The following is a 6,000-nucleotide window of genomic DNA, read 5'->3' as shown; positions in this document are numbered from 1 at the left end:
AATTTAGATTTATCAATTGGTTGTTCTTTTTTACAGTTTGGAATGCAAGTTTGGAATTGAGCGGTGCAATGGTAGGGTGGGTATGAAATTACTGTTCTCATTTTGCTCATGATCTTTGTGCAAAATATCTTTTATTTTGAATGTGTGGAAATCCCCTGTTATAATCTGCGGTGACCTTGAAAGCATCCAAACAACATTGAAACTGAAAGCAGAGTTTGTTCCGGGAAATTGTAGCAGTGACTAACCACTGAACAAACATTCAACATTTCAAATTAAGCAATTCCAAAAGGATGGAAGTCATTATTTATGAAGCAGCTGGAGAAGATTTCAGTTTGTCACTGTAAGGAGTTTGGAGACGGGTAAAAAGCATTTTGCAGATGGTGTGGAACAGAATTGCTAACTGTAAGCCACATCCTGCCTGTTTGTTGGGCTGTTGGTGGTGAGATGTATACAGATAAGTACTCAACGGACTTGTCAGTAACAAGAGTATCAGGATTGCCTCACATTGAGACAGGACGGCAAGTGAATGGTAGGCTTGTAACCTGGACAGAGACCATGTTAGTATTTTGAAAGGCAGTTATTTACATCAAATAGTTTATTATGATCTGTAATAAGTAATTACTTTCCTGTTGCAGCAGTTAATTCATTAACATTAACAGCGATGGACATAAACCCCTGTACTGCTTAATTCCCAGTGCAGGTTACATTGGAAACCAAGGGAAGAGAGTGAGAGATAATTATAAGGAGGAATTCTGTTTTAGCTGTCCTCAGCACTCCCTCAGAATAGGTGTGATAAACATTTGAGAGAATCTGGCAAGAAGCCCTGTGTTTGTCTTTTTGGTTGCAAGTAGCCAACCAGATTCATGGATTTAACTTATGGAATGAGGTTGAAAGATGTCCATCTGGAAAAAAAAACAAGTTTAAGATGAATACATCCAGCTTCTAATGGGCGATGCGATAATGCTCAGTTTCAGTTTAGAATTTGCTTTTAGAAAACTATGTGACTCATTTCTAACTTTTGTGGTACTCATTTTGTGGTACTTTTTGGAAATATTTAGAGATATTTTTCTGGTAACGTGACGAACGTTGCAGAGTTTATGAAGGATGAAGATGGCAGGAATGTGGTGATGTATTCTAGATCCTAGTGACTGGGTGTGTGATCTGTAGTTCCCGAGCTGTGTCATCAGATTGCTCAGCTTTATTTATTGTAGCTTCAGTTACAGGGATCCCAGTGGAAGGATTTTTAACTCTGCAATTTTGCAGCACAATCTCCATTAATACTTGCATGGACTTCAGGTACAGTCTCATCATCTCCCTCCACTCTCTGCCTCTCTCTCTACATATGAAATCTAAGCTGCTTTGAGCAGGGAAGTGCTAAATAAATCGTGAAGAACACTGGGAGCCTCTCTGTCTGCTCCTTGAAGTCTCCACAAAGTCCCAAATCCCCCAACAACAAGCTGTTGTCTCTCTCATGCATTCCAGGGTTTTTGTCTCCAGTGCTCTATCCGGAAGTCCTTTCCAAACATTATTTTGTGTGAGAAGATTTCTCATCAGCTCCAAATTTACTAACTTGAAGTTCCTGACTCACTCTAGTTATTTTGAAAATAATATTCCAAATTTATTTTCTGTAATTTTATTAAATATTGTGTGTGCAAGTTTAAGATCACTTCCCTAATTTTCTCTCAGGGGGTGAGAAGTCCATGATTCTACAGATTGACCTCACAACTCTGACCTTTAACACTTGGGATCAATCTCGTAGCTCTCTTTCTGCACTGAATCCAGTCTTGGAATATCTCTCACGTCTTGACTATCACCACTTGTACAGTTTAGTCATGACTTTTGATTTTGAATTTACTGATGTTCAATGTGGTATCACAGAATTGTTGCAGCACAGAAGCAGGCCATTCGGCCTATCGTATCTGCGCCTGGCCCTCCAGATGATCTTATTGGCCTCTGCTTTGGTAGAACTAAGAGTTGCTAAGATTTCCTGGGTTTCCTTCCACTTCATCCTTTTGCTCTTCCAAAACCACACTTTAACACCCATTTCCCTTGGGTGTAGCAATTTATATTCATCGGTATTAAATTGTTACTGTTGTTGTGTAGCCACACAAATTCTTAAACACATTTTGTCAATTCTGACTACCTCCTTCTGGTTCCAGTGCTGTTTCAAGGTGGTATTAGCCAACCTATCTAGGATGAAATTAGACTATGGTGGATTGATTCATTGATGCAGATTTCAAAGTATTTACAATGCAGAAAAAAGCAATATAGCTCAAGAGGTTAATCTGTTTGAATTAATTGCAAATGACAAGTTTCAATCTAGGCCTGTTTTTGTAGAAGGACATGAAGCATCCTGTGGCCATATGGTGAAGTCCAGTGGTCTGAAGGAATTGTGTAAGGCCCTTCTAGATTTGCTGAGTTCACAACAGGTTAGAATTATTTCCCAGTGTTGAGCTATAGGCTCCAAGGTCGGTCTGTGACGATCGAGGGGGTGGATGGTAGAACAGGAAACAACTGTTCTGTCCCAATTCACCAGTGAGAATTCTCCACATCGTAATCAGTCATTTTTGTAGCTATGGAGCAGTCAAAATATGGGAGATACTCTAATTCTATAAGGATCATTGAGATGCCCAGTAAAGTTCATCCTAGGTGAATGTCCAGTCCATGTTTAAGATTACTTAGAACCTTGTATTGGGTTTGACCCCGGTCCTGGGTCACTGTCTGTGTGGAGTTTGCACACTCTCCCCGTGCCTGCGTGGGTCCCACTCCCACAACCCAAAGATGTGCAGAGTGGATTAGCCCCTTAAGTGAAAAAGGTAAACAAAAATGTTGTATTGGGTTGCTAAAGATTATTTATAACAGGACTTCCTGAACTGTAGATTCACAAGACAAAATTATAGGGTCATAACCTTCGAGGCAGCAATGGATCTTGGACTGAATGCTAACTTGTTTATTTTGTATTGTTGGTAAAAAGTGTAACGAGGCCTGATAGCTGCTGCAAAGAAAAAACCTGTGAAAAGTTGCTATTTTAGAAAATAGCAGAATAAAGAAGTTCATCCAGGCTGAACTTGTCTCCACCACCACCAACACTTCCCCCCCCCCCCCACACACCATCACAGCGCCTGCACTAACCACTTCCCCTCCAAGCTCCGCAAATCACCACCCCCACCTCCACGTTAAGGAAATTCTGAGGCATTAAAATGGGATCACACTAGGCAAAGGTTTGGAAAAGACTGACCTCGAACCTTGTACTGGGTTTCAAGTCAGCTGCAGGGTAACTGCGATCAATGCAACAATATGGTGCCACAGTATTGAGCACATATTCAGCAGCAGCAGAACTCTATAAAATCTCAATGTGAAAACTCTTGGCTTGGCATAACCCCCACTCCACTTTTACCACCAAGTTAGAGGTTCGACGCTGGAAATGAAAATTGAGGGAGAGCATGTCAGGAACAGCACCATGTGCACCTAAAAATGAGCTGTTAATCTGGTGAAGCTTCAACCATAGGACTACTTGCATACCAAACAACGAAAGCAGCGTTCGATAGAACTATGTGATTTCCCTCAACCCACCGATCAAACCTAAGCTGTACAGTGCAGCTCCATTTAGTCATCAATGGTGGTGGACAATTAAATAACTCGCAGGATGGGGAGTCTCCAAAATATCCCCATCCTCACCGATGAGGGAGCCCAACGCATCAGTGCAAAATTTGCCAGTGGGTAATTCACCTCGGCCTCCCCCCTGGGTCCCTAACTTCACAGCTGTAAATCTGTAGCTAATTCAATTCACCCCACATTATATTTAAAAAGTGCTGGCTACAGCAAAGGCTAAGGGGCCCTGAAGACCTGTGCTCCATAAATTGCTACGCCTCGCTAAGCTGTTCCAGTGCAGCTCCAACACTGGCATCTACCCAACAATGTGGAAAATTGTTCAGGTATGTCCTGTCCACAAAACAATTCAATCAGTTACCGCCCCATCAGCTTCTGTTTGATCATCAGCGTAGTGATGGATAGTGTCGTCCATTGCACTATTAAGCAGCACTCACACAGTCAAAAAAACCTGTTCACCGGTGCTCAGTTTGGGTTCCAGCAGGGCCACTTGGTGCCTGAACTCATTACGGCCTTGGTTCAAATATGTACAAAAGAGCTGAACACGTGGTGAGGTGAGAGTGACTGCCTTTGACAAAATAGCATTTGACTGAGTGTGACATCAAGGAGCCCTGAAAAATTGAAATCAATAGGAATAGGGGAAAGCTCACTCCTGGTTGGAGTCGAGACTATCACAAAGGAAGATAATTGTGGTATTCAGAATCCACATCTCAGTCCCAAGATATCGCTGCTGCAGTTCCTTAGGCTAATGTCCTAAACCCAACCATCTTCAGCTGCTTCATCAATGACCTCCAGAGGATGTTCACAGATGATTGCACAATGTTCAGCACCATTTATGACTGCTCAGAGTGGAAGCAACCCATACCCATATACCGCAAGACTTGGACACCATTCATATGTGGGCTGATAAGTGGCAAGTTTCATTTGCACCATGCATGTATGAGGCAATTATCTCCAACAAGTGAGAATCCAACTATCTCCCCTTGACATTCAGTGGCATTGCCATTGCTGAATCCCCCACTATCAACATCCTGGGGTTTATCAATAACCAGAAATAGAACTGGGACAGCCACATAGACATTGGTTACAAGAGCAGATCAGAGGCTGAGAATTCTGCAGCGAGTAACTCACATAGAGTAGAATCCCTACAGTGCAGAGTGAGGCCATTCGGCCCATTGCGTTTGCACCAACCCTCTGAAAGAGCACCCTATCTTGGCCCATGCCCCGCCCTATCTCCGTATCCCAGTAACCCCGCCTAACCTTTTGGACACTAAGGGGCAGTTTATCATGGGCAATCCACCTAACCTGTACATCTTTGGCTTGTGGGAGGAAACGGGAGCACCCAGAGGAAACCCACACAGACATGGAGATAATGTACAAATGCCACACAGACAGTTACCCAAGGCTGGATTTTTTGGCGCTGTGAGGCAGCAGTACTAACCACTGTGCCACTGTGTTGCCCCTACTGTGCCAACACTGTCCCCCCACTGTCACCATGCTCACCTCCTGACTCTGCAAAGCCTGTCCATCATCTAAGGGGCTGGTTTAGCTCATTGGGCTAAATCGCTGGCTTTTAAAGCAGATCAAGGCAGGCCAGCAGCACGGTTCAATTCCCGTACCAGCCTCCCCGAACAGGTGCTGGAATGTGGCAACTAGGGGCATTTCACAGTAACTTAATTGACGTCTACTCGTGACAATAAGCGTTTTTCATTTCATTTTTCACAAGGAACAAGTCAGGAATGTGATGAAATGCTCTCCACTTGCCTTGATGTTTCCAGCTCCAACATCACTCAAGAAGATTTACACGATCCTGGCCAAACCATCCTGCTTGATTAAAGGGCCATCTTGGGCCAGACTCCGAGTTGTTGGAAACATCCAGTTAGGGACCAATAAGTCTTTGTTTAAAGGAGATAAAGTTTGAGATTCAAGACACTTGCTCAGTGAATAAAGCCACAGGATTCCATGGATTTTGAACAAACAATAAGAAGCTTTAATGTATATAGTTGGAAAGATAAAACAATTTACAATATCTATCTTATACGCTTAACATTCAGGGTAAGTATGAGGTACGTGAATTTTTTTTCCATAAATTTGGAGTACCCAATTATTTTATTCCAATTAAGAGGCAATTTAATGTGGCCAATTCACCTACCCAGCACATTTTTTGGGTTGTTGGGGTGAGACCCACACAGACAAGGGGAGAATGTGCAAACTCCACACAGACAGTAACCTGGGGCCGCGATTGAACCGGGGTCCTCAGCGCCGTGAGGCATCAATGCTAACCACTGCGCCACCATGCCACCCTTGAGGTACGCAAATTAACAGGAAAACTGTGGTCAGACACACCACACTACACAATAATTGACAGATGGGACTACTCCATGGGTTTCT

General features: G+C 43.1%; 1 long non-coding RNA gene across 2 annotated transcripts in view; it reads left to right on the top strand.

Moving 5' to 3' along the window:
* Window positions 1–274: 274 nt before the first annotated feature.
* Window positions 275–6,000, top strand: part of LOC140430769 (uncharacterized) — a 39,698-nt gene continuing 33,972 nt past the window's right edge. Inside the window, exon 1 of one of the 2 annotated variants that reach the window (XR_011949540.1) lies at window positions 275–402. This is a non-coding gene — a long non-coding RNA (uncharacterized lncRNA). Of the gene's footprint in view, window positions 403–434; window positions 530–6,000 lie in introns of those variants that run through there. The other variant, XR_011949538.1, reaches the window with a different exon arrangement.

Source organism: Scyliorhinus torazame, chromosome 10 (genome assembly GCF_047496885.1).
Source record: "Scyliorhinus torazame isolate Kashiwa2021f chromosome 10, sScyTor2.1, whole genome shotgun sequence".
In the NCBI taxonomy this organism is placed as follows: domain Eukaryota; kingdom Metazoa; phylum Chordata; class Chondrichthyes; order Carcharhiniformes; family Scyliorhinidae; genus Scyliorhinus; species Scyliorhinus torazame.
This window is presented reverse-complemented; position numbering and strand designations above follow the sequence as displayed.